Consider the following 19,049-nt stretch of genomic DNA (forward strand, 5'->3'; position numbering starts at 1 on the left):
CTGTGCGCTGACACAGTTCTAAGTGCTTTATATATACGTATAAATGTAAGGCTCCCAAGCTAACCTATAAAATGAGTACTATTATTATTCCCACTTTTAAAGTGAAGAAAATGAGACCTTAAAATGAGACACAGAGACCTTAAGCAAATTACCCAAGATCATACAGTTGTTAAGCAGCAGAACCATGGAGTGAACTCAGGAAGGCTGACTGTAGGATCTGTGATCTCAGAAACATGACTGTGGTCATTTCTAGTAGAGAAGGTATGGGGTATAAATTTATTAGGAAACGTGCATCTTTTGAAGGGTTGGTATTGTTCTTTTTCTTATCTTCATGTTTCTTAACAATAAAGAGATCAATCTATAATCATCCACTTCATAGAGCAAAGGTTTATGAACTTTCTGAATGTGTTGATTATGTTCTCCTAAAATCAAACAAAAGTTTATTTTTTGTTTTCTTTTTTCCTGTTTTTCTTCAAGACAAAATTGGGGAGGGAATCATGTCAATAATATTAGGCCAGAGCCCTGTTCAAGAGTACAAAGTCAACCCTCCTAAAAATAAAATCACTTCTTCTTAGTGTTGGAAGCACAACAACAGTAAAATTCTTTATGCATTTGTTACCTATAAGGTGATGGAAATTAATGGAGTCAACTTCCCTCTAATATGAGAACATGTTTAATAATAGACCTGCTTTTCATATAGTCACTCTCATGAAATACATTTTTTTGCCAAAGAATTAATATATTCCTTAGCCCTTTTAACCATTTTCAAAAAAATGTCTTTAAAAGATCATATGTACTTTCAGTTAAAAGAAAACAGATGTGATAGTAGAGAATTACATAGAAAGTTGAGACTCTGAACTTCAGCATAGTATGGCTAGAAAACTGTGAATGAATTATCAAAATCTCTAATACATCTTTCAGATCCAATGTCTTCAACCCCATTTGGAGACATTGCCTCTTTGATGACTGTTCTCCCTGCAGTTACTCTGCCCTGCCTCAGCACTTGCCATCTCTCACTGGTACAGTGTACCCCAGATACTCAAGGCTCACTCATCTCTTCACTCAAGTCTTTGCCCTAAAAGCCACTTTCGAAGAGCTTTTCTACATAGTTGTCTCTAACATTCCCCCTGCATCACTATTATTTGCCTTGTATGTGCGTGTGTGTGTGTGTGTGTGTGTGTGTGTGTTTGTGCAAAATGCCTACAGGAGGTCTGATGGAAAAAGGACTTTGGGCAGCATCCTCATGTCCCTAGCACATAAGAGACTGCCCAGCATGTGTTAATAATGAGGAAACATTTGTGATTACATTAATTTCTATGAGTACACGGAGCTGAATAGATTCTTGCCTACTGGTTTTACAAATAAGGAACCTGAGACTGAGAGAATTCAGTTCTTTTCAGGGTCTTCAAGGTAGACAAAGATAGAAACAAATCAGAAGCCAATGAAGGAATTCTTTGATGGATCCAGTGCAAAAGACATATTTCAGACAAAGCTGAACTCAATGATGGAACATTCTAATTCTGATAATCCAAAGGGAATGAAAAGGAACACTCAGAAGAATACTTGTAGCTGACAGAAGAGAGGAAATACACTATTTGCAAAAAAAAAAAAAAAAAAGAAAGAAAGAAAGAAAAATACATAATGGTCTATGAATATGCTTTATTGGAGAAGCAAAGGAATAGACCCACTAATTGCTCATGGGGTAGGGATTACAACGTGGATACAGACAGGCACATGGCACAGAGAGTACAAGCGATGATCCTGCTGCTCTTCTTCCAACAACGTGGTGTCAGCTTCAGGCAGCAAGCCTTTCCTTTGCCTACTGTCGATTGAGGAGGGAGATTAAGGAAGATGCAGTCTGTCACCATGGCCGAAGGGAGGAAATGGAAAAGCCTGGATCTTGTTTCTTGGTCCAGATGAAATCCAGTGCTGTTACTTCCACTTGGGTGGACACTTCTGCTCACATGGTGGACATGGTGGCCCAGGAGGGCATTTCTTCTGGCTCAGTGGAGGTGAGCATGGATGAGGTGGGCAAGGCTCATGGCACTTGGGTGGGCACACTATTGGAGGTGGATGGCAGGGCTCCTTGCACTGATGGTGATGCTGATGCTGATGCTGATGCGGATGGGGATGCGGATGCTGGTGGTGAGACATCCTTCCTGGGTCTCAAGGAATCTGAAATACAAACAGACAACTTTCTTAATACCTATGAGTCTGATTGGTAGAACATTTAGCTGTGCCAACAACCCTCCCGTCACTAAGGACTCTTCTGGATTCCTAATGCAAACTTTATGTTTTTTTAGAGCTACTTCACCCTTCTTTTTTTAGTAACTCTTACCCTCAGATCTTCAGTCTTTTCTGATTAGGCTTTGCTTCTACCACTTTCTAAAACAAAATTACCTACAAGGTGTTGTACGAATACAAACATACTCTGAAGAATAAGCTGGATAATAGACTTGTAGCCAATCCCCAAACAAATCTCTACTTATTTCTCCCATCAGGTCTTGGTTGCTAGCCAAGCTGACCTGACTGTGGGCTTCTGAGGAGAAATGCAAAGGCCCAAACTAGGCACTCAATGGGATTGGATGCTGAGAAGGGGGCATTTGGAACTAATGTGTGCTGTGCTGTAGCACAGTATCTCATCCCCCCTACTCTCTCTCAGGTTAAGACTGTGCCTCTGACTCCATTTTCTCCTCACTTTTAAGATTGCATACATGACCAAATACCAAAAATTTACCCCTAAATCCTCATTATCTTCTTTTTCCCATACAGAGCTCTAATTGCTTCAGTTAAAGCCACTTCTACTCCCAGATTAATCCCAAAACCCAAGTTCCAAAAAGATCTAAGAGTTGTGCTCACCAGAGGCTCCAAAGATCCCTATGACCATCAGGACAATGACAGCACTGTGATGGAGACTCCTTTTATAAGGACCAGGCAGCTCAACGCAGGGGGAACATCCCAGGACCGGCATGATGCACTTGTTTCCCAACCAAATTCCACGTGCTTGCAATCTCAAAAATCAATGCCCCAGTCATACTGATATCACACAGTTCCCTTGTCCATGGACTTGCTCACCCTTCAGTGAGGAATTACAGAGTGATTCATTTGAGACTTTGTCTCATACTTCCTCTACCTATATCGTGCACCATTTAGGGAATATGAGGAATGCTTGAGAATGGTGCTATTCTTCCATAGTTAGAGATGTTGCTTCCCCCTCTTGCCAGCTCCCCAAGCACTGGTACTAAAACTTACTACCCCATTCCATTTCATCTGTCAGCACCCGGCTTTTTGTCCATTGATGACAGAGACCAGAGTTTCCTAACTGCACGTATTTTAACTCCTACCTCCAGCTTTTCTAAACTCACCTTGTACCATATACTGCTTCTTGACATTTAAGTGACTTAAACCTGGCCAAAAAATCTACCTTGATTTTTTAGTGCAAGCAGTCTCATGTCAGATGTGCTTTCATATGGCTCCATACACGGACTTGAACAGGACAACGTGATCCCTCAGTTTCTTAGGCCATAAATCACAACCTCCGACCCCTTCCTGAAGCTCTACTTTTGCAGATTTATGCACTGATCTGAACTCTGAAGACCCATGATCTGAGTCATTTGTGGTCTACTAGAAACCCAAATTCCTCTCCTCTCATTATCTTCAAAATGAACTCAGTGTCTGGGCTATATGCATTTAGAAGCTTTTCCACTAATACTCCCTAAATATCTTGCACTTCTTTCCCCTACAACAGTTAATTCAATTGACTCGATCAGGTTATTTACTTTAAATGACACTTAGTGTGTTTCCAGACATTCTTAGTACACTCAGGGGATGAACCTCCATGAATCATTGATTCAGCCATTCAATCCATGTGGATTGTTCCTTAAATGAAAAAAATAGGGGTGAAATGGAACCCATTCATAATTTATTAGTGTAATTTGTTGACCGACAGTAACACTTCAGCTCATAATATTTACTATGCCTTTCAGGGGAAAACTTGAGTACCTTGGCTATCAGTTCAGTTCAGTTCAGTCCAGTCACTCAGTCATGTCTGACTCTTTGCGACCCCATGAAACTGCAGTACCCCAGACTTTCCTGTCCATCACCACCTCCCAGAACTTGCTCAGACTCATGTCCATCGAGTTGGTAATGACATCCAAATGTCTCATCTTATATCATTCCCTTTCCTCCTGCTTCAATCTTTCCCGAAATCAAGATATATTTCAATAAGTCACTTCTTCGCATTAAGTGGCCAAATTATTGGCGCTTCAGCCTCAGCATCAGTCCTGCCTTGTGAGAAACCTGTATGCAGTTCAGGAAGCAACAGTTAGAACTGCACATGGAACAACAGACTGGTTCCAAATAGGAAAAAGAGTACGTCAAGGCTGTATATTGTCACCCTGCTTATTTAACTTCTATGCAGAGGACATCATGAGAAACGCTGGGCTGGAAGAAGTACATGCTGGAATCAAGATTGCCAGGAGAAATATCAATAACCTCAGATATGCAGATGACACCACCCTTATGGCAGAAAGTGAAGAGGACCTAAAAAGCCCCTTGATTAAAGTGAAAGAGGAGAGTGAAAGAGTTGGCTTAAAGCTCAACATTCAGAAAACTAAGATCATGGCATCTGGTCCCATCACTTCATGGGAAATAGATGGGGAAACAGTGGAAACAGTGTCAGACTTCACTTGTGGGGGCTCCAAAATCACTGTAGATGGTGGGTGCAGCCATGAAATTAAAAGACACTTACTCCTTGGAAGGAAAGTTATGACCAACCTAGACAGCATATTCAAAAGCAGAGACATTACTTTGTCAACAAAGGTCCATCTAGTGAAGGCTATTGTTTTTCGAGTAGTCATGCATCGATGTGAGAGTTGGACTGTGAAGAAAGATGAGCGCCAAAGAATCGATGCTTTTGAACTGTGGCATTGGAAAAGACTCTTGAGAGTCTCTTGGACTGCAAGGAGATCCAACCAGTCCATCCTAAAGGAGATCAGTCCTGGGTGTTCATTAGAAGGACTGATGCTGAAGCTGAAACTCCAGTACTTTGGCCAACTCATGCAAAGAGTTGATTCATTAGAAAAGACTCTGATGCTGGGAGGAATTGGGGGTGGGAGGAAAAGGGGACGACAGAGGATAAGATGTCTGGATGGTATCACCTACTCAATGCACATGAGTTTGGTGAACTCCGGATGTTGGTGATAGACAGGGAGGCCTGGCGTGCTGCAATTCATGGGGTCACAAAGAGTCGGAAACATTTCAGCAACTGAACTGAATTCAGTGGAAAAACTTTTAAATGGATACAGTCCAGATATTGAGAGAATTTTGAAGATAATGAGAAGAGAGGAATTTGGGGTTCTAGCAGACCAAGAAGCAGCAGACCAACAAGCAACAGTAAGAACCGGACATGGAAAAATGAACTGGTTTAAAACAGGGAAAGGAGTAAGTAAAGGCAGTATATTGTCACCCCGCTTATTTAACTTATATGTAGAGTACATCATCAAAATTCTGGACTGGATGAAGCACAAGTTGGAATCAAGATTGCAAGAGAAATATCAATAACTTCAAGTATGAAGATGACGCCACCCTTAGGGCAGAAAGCAAAGATGAACTAAAGATCCTCTTGATGAAAGTGAAAGAGGAGAGTGAAAAAGTTGGCTTCAAACTCCACATTCATAAGATCATAGCATTCAATCCCATCACTTCATGGGAAATAGATGGGGGGAAAATGAACACAGTGACAGACTTTATTTTCTTGAGCTCCAAAATCACTGAGGACTGAGACTGCATTCATGAAATTAAAAGATGCTTGCTCATGGGAAGAAAAGTATACCAAACCTAGACAGTGTATCAAAAAGCAGAGACATCACTTTGCTGACAAAGGTCCCTATACTCAAAGTTATGGTTTTTCCAGTGGTCATGTATGGATGTCAGAGTTGGACCATAAAGAAGGCGGAGCACTGAAGAACAGACGCTTTTGAACTGTGGTGCTGGAGAAGACACATGAGAGCCCCTTGGACACCAAGGAGAGCAAACCAGTCAATCCTAAAGGAAATCAACTCTGAATATTCATTGGAAGGACTGATATTGAAGCTCAAACTCCAATATTTTGGCCTACTGATGTGAAGAGCCAACTCCTTGGAAAAGATGTTGATGTTGGGAAATATTGAAGGCAGAAGGAGAAGGGGATGACAGAAGATGAGATGGTTTGATGGTGTCAATGGACATGAGTTTGAGCAAACTCTGGGGGATAGTGAAGGACAAGGAAGTCTGGCATGCTGCAGTCCATGGGGTCGCAAAGAGTTGGACACGAATGAGCAACTGAACAGCATCAAACAACACTAGACCAGGGTGACTCATGGTCATGTGGCAGAAAAAGTAGAATTTCATGAAGGGACCCCATTCCATGAGCTTATGGCTGAGAAACCTGAGGGATCATGTTGTCCTGTTCAAGTCCACTATGGAGCCATGTGAAAACACAACTGAAATGAGACTGTTCATACTGGAAAATCATGATAGACTCTGTGGCCATGGTTAAGTCATTTAATTGTCAAGAAAAGCCCAGAGGTAAGTAGAACGTGGTATAAGAGGAATTTAGAAAAACTGTGGGTGGGGGTTATGATATGTGCATTCAGTAAACCCTAGTCATGACCATTGAGGGAGACAAAGCTGGGTGCTGAAGCTGAAATGGAATGGGGTAGTAAGTTTTCCATACCAGATGCGTAGGGAGCTGGGGAATGTGGGAAGCACAATCTTAACCATGGAGGAGCAGTACCATTGTCAAGGAATTCCTCATATTTCCTAACTGGTGCATGATATTGGCACTGGGGCTTTGAGACAATGTATTGAGTGACTCACTCTGCACTGCCTCAGTGAAGGGTGAGGAAGTCCATGGCAATGGAGCTTTGTGATATCAGCATGAGTGTGACAATTTATTTTTGAGACTGCAAGCACATGGTATTTGGGGTGGGAAACAAGTGCATCATGCCAGATCTGGGATATTCCCTCTGGGTGGAGCTGCCTGGTCCATATAAAAGGAGTCTCTACCACCGTGCTGCTATCTTTGTGCTACTCAGTCATAGGTCTTCTTTGGAGCCTCTGGTGAGTACAATTTTAGAGGTTTTTAGCACTCGTGTCGTAGGGTATAATCTTAGGGTAGAAGTGTCTGTATTTTAACAAATTAGTGCTCTCTATGGGAATAAGAAGATAATAAGAATTTAGGGGTAGTTTTCAGTACTTCTTCTTGACATCTTTATGCTCTTAAATGTGTCGAGAAGAATGGAGTCAGCGGCACAATCTTAACCTAGGGAGAGTCAGGGAGATGAGATGCCGTGTCTCAGTGCACCCTGCATTCATTGCAAATGAAGCCTTCTCAGCCTGCAGTCCCACTGAGCGCTGATGGGCCTTTGCATTTTTCCTTGGAAGCCAACAGTCAAGTCAGTTAGATCAGCAAACAGGACCTCAAGGGAGAAATTAGTAGAGATGTGTTTTGAGATTGGCTAGAAGTTTCACATCCTGATTATTCGTCTTCAGAGTGTGTTTGTATTCACACAGCACTTGTGTAAGTAATTTTTTCTTTGGAAAGTGGTAGAAGAGGGCTCCCTATTAGTGGAAGAATAGGACTTTCTGTTAAGAACAATGCTGTCTGTTTTGTATTTCAGATTCCTTGAGACCCAGGAAGGATGTCTCACCATCCGCATCCGCATCCTCATCCACATCCGCATCCACATCAGCATCAGCATCACCATCAGTGCAAGGAGCCCTGCCATCCACCTCCAAAAGTGTGCCCACCCAAGTGCCATGAGCCTTGCCCACCTCATCCATGCCCACCTCCAGTGAGCCAGCAGAAATGCCATCCTAGGCCACCATGCCCACCATGCGAGCAGAAGTGTCCACCCAAGTGGAAGTAACAGCACCAGATTTCATCTGGACCAAGAAACAACAAGATCCAGGCTCTCCCGTTGTCCTCCCTTCAGCCATGGTGACCGACTGCATTTTCCTCAACCTCCCTCCTCGACCGACAGCTGACAGAGAAAAGGCTTGCTTCCTGAAGCTGACAACTCCTTGTTGGATAAAGAGCAGCAGAATCATCGCCTGATCGCTCTTTGCCATGTGCCCGTCTGTAATCCATGTTGTGATCTCCACCCCATGTGTAATTAGTGTGTCTATTTTTACTTCTCCAATAAAGCCTGTGTCATAATTGAGTCCACATTTCTTCTATGTTTTTCTTTTGCACTTTGTGTTTTTAATGTCTCCTGTCAACTACAGGTATTCTTCTCAGTGTTCCTTTTCATTCCCATTGGATTTTCAGAGTTAGACTTTTTCTTCATTGAGTTCAGCTTTGCCTGAAATGTCTTTGGATTGGATCCATCATGGAATTCTTTCACTGGTTTCAAACATGTCTATCTCTCTTCCTTGTAGGACCCTTAAAAGAACTGAATTCTCTCAGCCTCAGTTTCCTTACCTGAGAAAATTAGGAATGAATGTATTCAACTCAGGGTACTCATAGAAATTAATATATACACAAATGTTTCCTAGTTATTGATACACGCCAGGCCATCACTTATATGCTAGGGACATGATAATGGTTACCAGTGTCCTTGTCCATCTAAATTCTTGGGGGCATTTTACACACACACACACAAACATACGCAGAAGACAAATAATGGTTCTGCGTGTGTATATGTTAGAGAAAATTTGGAGAAAAGCCCTTCCAAAGTGGCTTTTTGGGCAATGACCTGAGTGATGAAATGAGTGAGCTTTGAGTGTATCTGGGATACATTGTATCATGAGAGGTGAGGGCAAGTGCTAAGGCAGAGGAAATTAACCACAGAAAGGACAGTGATCAAGGAGACACTGCCTCCAAATGGGGTCAGAGAGATTCTTTGGGATCCAAAGATTTAGTAATGATTTTCATTATTTATTCATAGTTTGACAGCCATACTATGCTGATGGCCTAACAGTCTCAAATTTTATATCTATGCAATTCTCAACTATAAATTAAAGATAAATCAAAATTGCTGAATGAATTGGAGGATTGCATTATAGAGCTGCACTAATTAAGACAGGATGCTATCCCATAAGAAAAGACACAGAGATCAATGCAATAATAGAACATCCAAACATAGATCCACACGATACATGGTCAACTGATTTTCAACAAGGGTGTCTTGGTAATTCAACAGATGAAAAATAACCTTGTCACTAAATGCTACTCAAACTGTTGGATACTGATACAAGAATAATTGAAGCTTTGCCTTTACCTAACACCATATAAATATTAACTCAAATTGTATCACAGACTACAACTTAAGATCCAAGACTCTACAATTTCTAGAGGAAAACACAGGAGAAAATCTTAGCTGCCATGGGTTAGGCTAACTGTTATTAAAAATCAGTATCCAAAATATGTAAATAACTCATAAAGTCAGTCATAAACAGCACAGTGAATAGAAAACTGGACAACAGTCACTTTACAAAGAAAATGCCTTCATATGGCCAACAAAGTTATTTTTAGAACTTCTGAAAGTCACTAACATTAAATAAAGAGTATTCAAAATGCAAACCTGATGGGTACAGCCTTCAAAAGTCTGGAAATGACAAACTAATTTAATTAAGACACAGGACAAGCAGCAAATACACAACACCTCTGGGAGGAGTCTGGAATTGTTGCCAGTACTTGGGAAAACAGTTTGGCATCATCTGTAAAAGTAGAAGTGAGATACTTCGGGAACATCGCCTAGAGAAATGTGTGAACATGTGCACTAACAGACATGAGGAAAACGTCCTAGTGTTCCTAACAGCTCCAAAAAGGAAACAACTTTGAGGTCAACCAACAGTACAACAAGGAGAGAAATGAAGTGCTGTATAGTCACACAATGACATACTAAACTTCACTAGTGGATAGGCCAAAGCTACATAGTGTCAACTGAAGGATGAGAGACAAAAATAAGGTATACAGTATAATACCATTTATGTAGTGAAAACGCTAGTAACTTAACTATAATTTTTGAGATATTCCTATCAGATCAGATCAGTTGATCAGTCGTGTCTGACTCTTTGTGACCCCATGAATCACAGCACGCCAGGCTTCCCTGTCCATCACCAACTCCCGGAGTCCACTCAGACTCATGTCCATCGAGTCATTGATGTCATCCAGCCATCTCATCCTCTGTCGTCCCCTTCTCATCCTGCCCCCAATCCCTCCCAACATCAGAGTCTTTTCCAATGAGTCAACTCTTTGCATGAGGTGGCCAAAGTACTGGAGTTTCAGCTTTAGCATCATTCCTTCCAAAGAAATCCCAGAGCTGATTTCCTTCAGAATGGACTGGTTGGATCTCCTTGCAGTCCAAGGGACTCTCAAGAGTCTTCTCCAACACCACAGTTCAAAAGCATCAATTCTTCGGCGCTCAGCCTTCTTCACAGTCCAACTCTCACATCCATACATGACCACAGGAAAAACCATAGCCTTGACTAGACGAACCTTTGTTGGCAAAGTAATGGCTCTGCTTTTCAATATGCTATCTAGGTTGGTCATAACTTTCCTCCCAAGGAGTAAGTGTCTTTTAATTTCATGGCTACAGTCACCATCTGTAGTGATTTTGGAGCCCAGAAAAATAAAGCCTGACACTGTTTCCACTGTTTCCCCATCTATTTCCCATTAAGTGGTGGGACTGGATGCCATGATCTTCGTTTTCTGAATGTTGAGCTTTAAGCCAACTTTTTCACTCTCCACTTTCACCTTCATCAGGAGGCTTTTGAGTTCCTCTTCACTTTCTGCCATAAGGGTGGTATCAACTGCATATCTGAGGTTATTGATATTTCTCCTTGCACTCTTGATTCCAGCTTGTGTTTCTTCCAGTCTAGTGTTTCTCATGATGTACTCTGCATAGAAGTTAAATAAACAGGGTGAGAATATACAGCCTTGACGAACTCCTTTTCCTATTTGGAACCAGTCTATTGTTCCATGTCCAGTTCTAACTGTTGCTTCCTGACCTGCATACAAATTTCTCAAGAGGCAGATCAGGTGGTCTGGTATTCCCATCTCTTTCAGAATTTTCCACAGTTGATTGTGATCCACACACTCAAAGGCTTTGGCATAGTCAATAAAGCAGAAATATTGCTTTTCTGGAACTCTCTTGCTTTTTCCATGATCCAGCGGATGTTGGCAATTTGATCTCTGGTTCCTCTGCCTTTTCTAAAACCAGCTTGAACATCAGCAAGTTCACAGTTCACATATTGCTGAAGCTTGGCTTGGAGAATTTTGAGCATTACTTTACTAGCGTGTGAGATGAGTCCAATTGTGTGGTAGTTTAGGCATTCTTTGGCATTGCCTTTCTTTGGGATTGGAATGAAAACTGCCCTTTTCCAGTGCTGTGGCCACTGCTGAGTTGTCCAAATGTGCTGGCATATTGAGTGCAGCACTTTCACAGCATCATCTTTCAGGATTTGGAATAGCTCAACTGGAATCCATGACTTCCACTAGCTTTGTTCGTAGTGATGCTTTCTAAGGCCCACTTGACTTCACATTCCAGGATGTCTGGCTCTAGGTGAGTGATCATACCATCGTGAATATTTGGGTTGTGAAGATCTTTTTTGTACAGTTCTTCTGTGTATTCTTGCCACCTTTTCTTAATATCTTCTGCTTCTGTTAGGTCCATACCATTCCTGTCCTTTATCGAGCCCATCTTTGGATGAAATGTTCCTTTGGTATCTCTGATTGTCTTGAAGAGATCTCTAGTCTTTCCCATTCTGTTGTTTCCTCTATTTCTTTGCATTGATCGCTGAAAAAGGCTTTCTTATCTCTTCTTGCTATTCTTTGGAACTCTGCTTTCAGATGTTTATATCTTTCCTTTTCTCCTTAGCTTTTTGCTTCTCAGTAGTTAAAACCCATAAAGAAAAAGCAAGAAAGTGATTATTAGGAGTCATGATTGTGGTCACTTCTAGTGGACAAGGTATGGGATGCAATTTAATAAGAAAACTTGGGTCTTTTGAAGGGTTGGTATTTTTCTTTTTCTTAACTTCATGTTTCTTGACAATAAAGAGATCAGTCTATGATTATCCACTTCATACAGCAAAGCTTTATGAACTTTCTGAATGTGTAGATCATGTTCTCCTAAAATAAAAAAAATTTATTTTTTCTTTTCCTTTTTCTTGTTTTTATTCAAGACAAAATTGGGGAGGGAATAGTGTTAATAATATTAGGCCAGAGGCCTATCCATGAGGTCAAAGTCAACACCCGTAAAAATAAAATCAGGTCTTTTTAGTGTTGGAATCACAACAACAGTAAAATTCTCTACGCATTTTGTTACCTATAAGGTGATGGAATTTAATGGAGTCCACTTCCCTATAAGATGGGAACACTCTTAATAATAGAGCTTCCTTTCATATCATCACTCTCATAAAATAAATTTTTGCTTTGCAAAAGAATTAATTTTTTAAATTAATTTAATTTTTATTGATGAAGACTTGCTTTACGGGATTTTGCTGTTTTCTGACAAACCTCAACGTGAATCAGCCATCAGTTCAGTTCAGTTCAGTCACTCAGTCGTGTCCGACTCTTTGCCACCCCATGAACTGCAGCATGCCAGGCCTCCCTGTCCATCGCAAACTCCCAGAGGTCACCCAAACTCATGTGCATAGAGTTGGTGATGCCATCCAGCCATCTCATCCTCTGTCAACACCTTCTCCTCCTGGCCCCAATCCTTCCCAGCATCAGGGTCTTTTCCAATGAGTCAACTCTTCGCATGAAGTGGCCAACGTATTGAAGTTTCAGCCTCAGTATCAGTCCTTTCAATGAACACCCAGGACTGATCTCCTTTAGAAAGGACTGGTTGGATTTCCTTGCAGTCCAAGGAACTCGCAAGAGTCTTCTTTAACACCAGAGTTCAAAAGCATCAATTCTTCAGCGCTCAGCCATAGGTATACGTATATTCCTTAGTCCTTTTTACGATTTTTAAAAACTGTCTTTAACAGATCATATGTACTTTCAGTTAAAAGAAAATAGATGTGAAAGTAGAGAATCACCTAAAGTTGAGACTTTGAACTTCAGCCTAGTATGGCTGGAAAACTGTGAATAAATTATCAAAATCTTTGACACATCTTTCAGATCCAATGCCTTCAACCCCATTTGGAGACATTGTCTCTCTGATGACTGTTCTCCCTGCAGTTACTCTGCCCTGCCTCAGCACTCACCATCGCCTCTCACTGGTACAGTGTACCCCAGATACTCAAGGCTCACTCTTCTCTTCACTCAAGTCTTTGCCCTAAAAGTCACTTTGGAAAACCTTTTCTACACAGTTGTCTCTAAAATACCCCCAGGCATCACTATTATTTGCCTTGTATCTGCACATGTGCGTGTGTATGTGTGTGTTTGTGCAAACTCATTTCAAGAGCTTAGATGGAAAAAGGACTTTAGTCACCATCCTCATGTCCCTAGCGCATAAGAGACTGCCTGGCATGTGTTAATAATTGGGAAACATTTGTGAATAAATTAACTTCTATGTGTACACTGAGTTGAATAGAGTCTGCCTACTGGTTTTACAAATAAAGAAACTGAGACTGAGAGAATTCAATTCTTTTCAGGGTCTTCAAGGTAGACAAAGATAGAAAGAAGTCTGAACCCAAAGAAGGAATTCCTTGATGGATCCATTCCAAACATACATACTTCAGGCAAAGCTGAACTCAATGAGGGAAAAGTCTAAATCTGATAATCCAATGGGAATGAAATGGAACACTCAGAAGAATACTTGTAGTTGACAGAAGAGATGAAAAACACTATATGCAAAAAAATGAAAGATAGAAATACATAATGGACAATGAATATGCTTTATTGGAGAAGCAAAGAATAGACATGCTAATTGCTCATGGGGTAGAGATCACAATGCAGATACAGACACACAGATGGCAAAGAGAGATCAAGCGATGATCCTGCTGCTCTTCCAACAACGTGGTGTCAGCTTCAGGAAGCAAGCCTATTCTCTGCCAGCTGTCAGTCCAGGAGGGAGATTAAGGAAGATGCAATCCATCACCATGGCCAAAGGGAGGACAATGGGAGAGCCTGGATCTTGTTTCTTGGTCCAGATGAAATCTGGTGCTGTTACTTCCACTTGGGTGGACACTTCTGCTTGCATGGTGGGCATGGTGGCCCAGGAGGGCATTTCTTCTGGCTCAGTGGATGTGGGCATGGATGAGGTGGGCAAGGCTCATGGCAGTTGGGTGGGCACACTTTTGGAGGTGGATGGCAGGGCTCCTTGCACTGATGGTGATGCTGATGCTGATGCTGATGTTGATGCGGATGCGGATGGGGATGCGGATGGTTAGACATGCTTCCTGGGTCTCAAAGAATCTGAAATACAGACAACTTTCTTCATAGCAGAGAGTCCGATCGGTAGAACATTTAGCTGTGCCAACAACCCTTCCGTCACTAAGGACACTTCTTGATTCCTAATACAGTCTTTATGGTTTTTTATAGCTTCATCACCATTCTTTTTTAGTATCTCTTGCCCTCATCTTCAGTCTTTTCTGATTAGTGTCTCCTTCTACCATTTTCTAAAACAAAATTACCTACACAGGTGTTGTACGAATACAAACATACTCTGAAGAAGAATCTGGTTAATAAACTTGTAGCGAATCCCCAAACAAATCTCTACTTATTTCTCCCATCAGGTCTTGGTTGCTGGACAAGCTGACCTGACTGTGGGCTTCTGAGGAGAAATGCAAAGGCTCAAACTAGGCACTCAATGGGATTGGATGCTGAGAAGGGGGCATTTGGAACTAATGTGTGCTGTGCTGTAGCACAGTATCTCATCCCCCCTACTCTCTCTCAGGTTAAGACTGTGCCTCTGACTCCATTTTCTCCTCACATTTAAGATCGCATACATGACCAAATACCAAAAATTTCTCCCTTAATCCTCATTATCTTCTTTTTCCCATACAGAGCACTAATTGCTTCAGTTAAAGCCACTTCTACCCCCAAATTAAACCCAACACCCAAGTTCCGTCAAGATCTCTAAGAGTTGTGCTCACCAGAGGCTCCAAAGATCCCTATGACCTTCACGACAACGACAGCACTGTGATGGAGACTCCTTTTATAAGGACCAGGCAGCCCCACCCAGGGGGAACATCCCAGGACTGGCACGATGCACTTGTTTCCCACCCCCAAATACCACATGCTTGCAATCTCAAAAACAAATTGCCACACTCATGCTGATATCACAAATCTCCCTTGTCCATGGACTTCTTTATCCTTCACTAAGGAAGTGCAGAGTGATTCAATGGAGACCTGGTCACATACTCCCTGTGCCATTGTTATGCACTGATTAGGAAATATGAGGAATTCTTTGACAATAGTGTTGTTCCTCCATTGTCAGACTTGGTGATTCTTTCACTCCCCAGCCCCCAAGAATCTGCTATGTAAAACTTCCTCCCTATTCCATTTCACCTGCCAGCACCCAGCTTTGTTTCCCTTGATGGTCGAGACTGGGATTTACTAATCTCACATATCTTAAGCACTACCCACAGTTTTTTTAAACCCACCTTCCTTTCACCATGCCTCACTGGTCTCTAGCCTTTTCTTGACAATTAAATGACTTGGGGCCACAAAGCTCAATCTTGTTTTTCTAACTTTCTAGTTTCTGGTGTTGGCAGTCTCATGCCAGGTGTGTTTTCACATGGCTCCATTCATGGACCCGACAGGAAAACTTGATCCTTCAGTTTTCTGGACCATAAGGTCACAAATTGAGATGCTTTACTGAAGCTCTACTTCTGCAGATGTATACACTGATCTGGTCTCTGCAGCCACATGACCATGAGCAACTTGCAGTCTACTAGAAACCCAAATTCCTCTCTTCTCATTATTTTCAAAATTGACTCAATGTCTGAGCTCTATCCATTAAGAAGCTTTTCCACTAGTACTCCCCAAATATCCTTTGCCACTTTACCCTACAACAGTTAATTCAATTGATTCTATCCTGCCATTTTTTTTTTGTTTTTTGAAATGACATTTAGTGTTTTTTCAGACATTCTCAGTATACTCAAGGAATGAAGCTCCACGAGTCATTGGCCCCGCCATTCAATCCATGGATATTTTTCTCTAAACAAATAAACTAAGGATGACATAGAACCCATCAGGAATTTATTAGTATAATTTGTTGAAATGCAGCATCGCTTCAGCTAATACTAAGCACTAAGCCTTCCATGGGGGACCTTGAGTGCCCTGGGTATGCAGACATCTATAGGCACCGGTACTTTGTGACATTAAATGTTTCCCAACCACTCTGAAGATCAGCTTACTAACACTGCTGTAAATTAGAGACAAGAGCTATACTTGCCTCAAAATTTTGCTATGGAAACAACAAAATGTCTAATACAAGGCATGTGACATAGTCTGTTACCAAGTCCAAGCTTGTTCCGCTTGCTGCAGTGAATCTGAGATGAGGTGTCTAGACTAGGAAAAGGAAAAAAAGAAACGAAAAATTTCATTTTTCACCCAGGAATAAAACCCGAGTCTCCTGCACTGAAGGCAGATTCTTTTTTTTAGATGGCATATTTATTTATTTATTTATTTACTTTTGTGGCTAAATTCTTTTTTCAAATTTAAAGTTATTTATTTTAATTAGAGTCTAATTACTTTACAATATTGTATTGGTTTTGCCATACATCAACATGAATCTGCCACGGGTATACATGTGCTTCCAATCCTGAAGCCCCTTCCCACCTCCCTCCCCATACCATCCCTCTGGGTCATCCCAGTGCACCAGCCCCAAGCTTCCTGTATCCTGCATCGAACCTGGACTGGCGATTCATTTCTTGAAGGCAGATTCTTTACTGACTGAGCTATGAGGGAAGCCCATCTAGACTAGAAAGGGACTTTGTTCAGGAACCCACTGGCTGAGATAATGACGAGTTAGTGCCACCAAATAATCATCTGGGGTCTGGTTGCCAGGTTCTTTTATGGGTCAGGAATGGGGTGGAGGTAAGGAAACAAAGTAAAAGACTACTCAGTCCTTGCAAATTTCCCCTAGCATGGAAAGCCATGAAATTAAAAGATGCTTACTCCTTGGAAGAAAAGTTATAACCAACCTAGATAGCATATTGAAAAACAGAGACATTACTTTGCCAACAAAGGTCCGTCTAGTCAAGGCTATGGTTTTTCCAGTGGTCATGTATGGATGTGAGAGTTGGACTGTGAAGAAAGCTAAGCACTGAATTATTGATGCTTTTGAACTGTGGTGTTGGAGAATGCCAGGGACCAGCCCCGGCTGATCCAGGGTATTCGAAACGGGGATGGCGTCGCCGACCTATTTATTTAAATATGTTATCAAAGATATAAAGAGTAATAGGATGAGGATAGCTCAGCAGGAAAATTTAGTGGAGAAAAGAGGCTGAGTAGCTTGGTTTACGCGGGAGATCAATAAAACTTCAAGACAAGAAGTTTGTACCACTTACGTAGGCCGCAGGTGTCCTTCCGTTCTCCCGAAGGAGAGGAGACACTGAGGCCTCCCTGGTCGGATCTTAGAAGCCCAGGCATAATTAGCAAGCATGGCAGGTTCCGCGCTCCAGATGGAGACTCAGCCAGAATTGGAGAGAGAGAGCGACATGGGGAGACCAAGTTTCAGTGAACAAGGCCCGCACTTTATTTTCCAAAGTAGTTTTTATACCTTAAGTTGTGCATAGAGGATAATGGGGGAAGGGGTGGAGTCATGCAAGGACAGAAGTTCCTGGTCCTAATAGAAGCCAGGCTTTCAAACTTATCATATGCAAAAGTTCAGGTGAATTACATCATCTTCTGGCCAGGAGGCCTGTTAACATTTTAAGAAACTTCTCTCTCTCTAAAGGTGATTATTCCAAAGTCAGGCACCAGCCTCCAAAAAAGCACTGGACAAAGCTGCATTCCTATAGTGCAAAGGTGAGGTGGGCTCAATCAAGAAAAGAATTAACAAAAGGGTCTAAGGTTACAAACATTGAGGCTACTACTTACATTTCTATACACCCATTATATCAATCAATACACTGCCAAGGACACAGTAGGTAAGGAGTATGGAGACTTAGCAGCAAACATTGGCCCAATAAGTGAAAAACCCTTCACCAATACAGTTTCTAATCAATCTTTTAACTACTCAAAGCAATCTGTGTTTAGACAGTTTAGAATATCTCCTGCCTCTCACAGTTGGGAGGCTCTGAACAATCACATGTGGCCGGAAAAACCTATTCAGGCAGGCTAGAGGATTTCCAAAGGAGTTTGTAGGTTGAAACACTGTCACACCCAGGAATTATTAACTGGAGCTGTAAGCTAACTCTTTTTTCAGAGAGAGGTAGTGGGGGACAGCCCCCCGTAAAGTCAGAGGTGTAGGTGAAAGCACAAAGCATAAAGTAGGCAGACTCTGGTTTTGGGGGTAGATGCTCAAGAATTTCCAGGGAGACGCCTGAGGCTTGGTCCCGCCTTTGCGTATGCCAAGCCTCCTTCCTCATGACCTTTGCCACGGGCGGAGCTCGCTCCCTGCAGGAGAAGACTCTTGAGAGTCCTTGGACTGCAAGGAGATCCAACCAATCCATGCTAAAGGAGATCAGCCCTGGGTGTTCTTTGGAAGGAATGATGCTGAAGCTGAAACTCCAGTACTTTGCCCACCTCATGGGAAGAGTTGACTCATTGGAAAAGACTTTGATGCTGGGAGGGATTGGGGGCAGGAGGAAAAGGGGATGACAGAGGATGAGACGGCTGGATGACATCACCGACTCGATGGACGTGAGTCTCAGTGAACTCCGGGAGATGGTGATGGACAGGGAGGTCTGGCGTGCTGTGATTCATGGGGTTGCAAAGGGTCAGACACGACTGAGCAACTGAACTGAACTGAACTGACAGTCTCTCACAGGTAGACAGCTCAGGTTATCTCCCAAAAGCAGTCCATTATGAATGCTACAATAACAAAAGTGGCAAGATGAGGGTTAAAATCACAGACGCTGATCCAGCGTAAATTCAAAATTAACTCTTTCTGGTTACAATGCCCACGGAAATATGAGCCCCATATATATGATAAAGGGTTAATTTT

The 19,049-nt window shown here is 42.0% G+C and overlaps 3 long non-coding RNA genes across 3 annotated transcripts; 1 reads left to right on the forward strand and 2 right to left on the reverse strand.

Moving 5' to 3' along the window:
- Positions 1-1,639: 1,639 nt before the first annotated feature.
- On the reverse strand, positions 1,640-3,036 carry LOC147376534 (uncharacterized). Its single transcript, XR_015161037.1, has 2 exons — positions 2,860-3,036; positions 1,640-2,175 (listed from the first exon to the last, which is right to left on the reverse strand). It is a non-coding gene; the product is annotated as an uncharacterized LOC147376534 (long non-coding RNA).
- A 3,934-nt stretch (positions 3,037-6,970) lies between these two features.
- On the forward strand, positions 6,971-8,204 carry LOC147376535 (uncharacterized). The gene is made up of 2 exons (XR_015161684.1): positions 6,971-7,101; positions 7,662-8,204. It is a non-coding gene; the product is annotated as an uncharacterized LOC147376535 (long non-coding RNA).
- A 5,604-nt stretch (positions 8,205-13,808) lies between these two features.
- On the reverse strand, positions 13,809-16,376 carry LOC147376536 (uncharacterized). The gene is made up of 2 exons (XR_015161035.1): positions 15,028-16,376; positions 13,809-14,347 (listed from the first exon to the last, which is right to left on the reverse strand). It is a non-coding gene; the product is annotated as an uncharacterized LOC147376536 (long non-coding RNA).
- Positions 16,377-19,049: the final 2,673 nt, after the last annotated feature.

This window comes from Bos grunniens, chromosome 3 (genome assembly GCF_055505025.1).
Source record: "Bos grunniens cultivar Pamir isolate PY7600 chromosome 3, Bosgru_T2T1.0, whole genome shotgun sequence".
Lineage (NCBI taxonomy): Eukaryota > Metazoa > Chordata > Mammalia > Artiodactyla > Bovidae > Bos > Bos grunniens.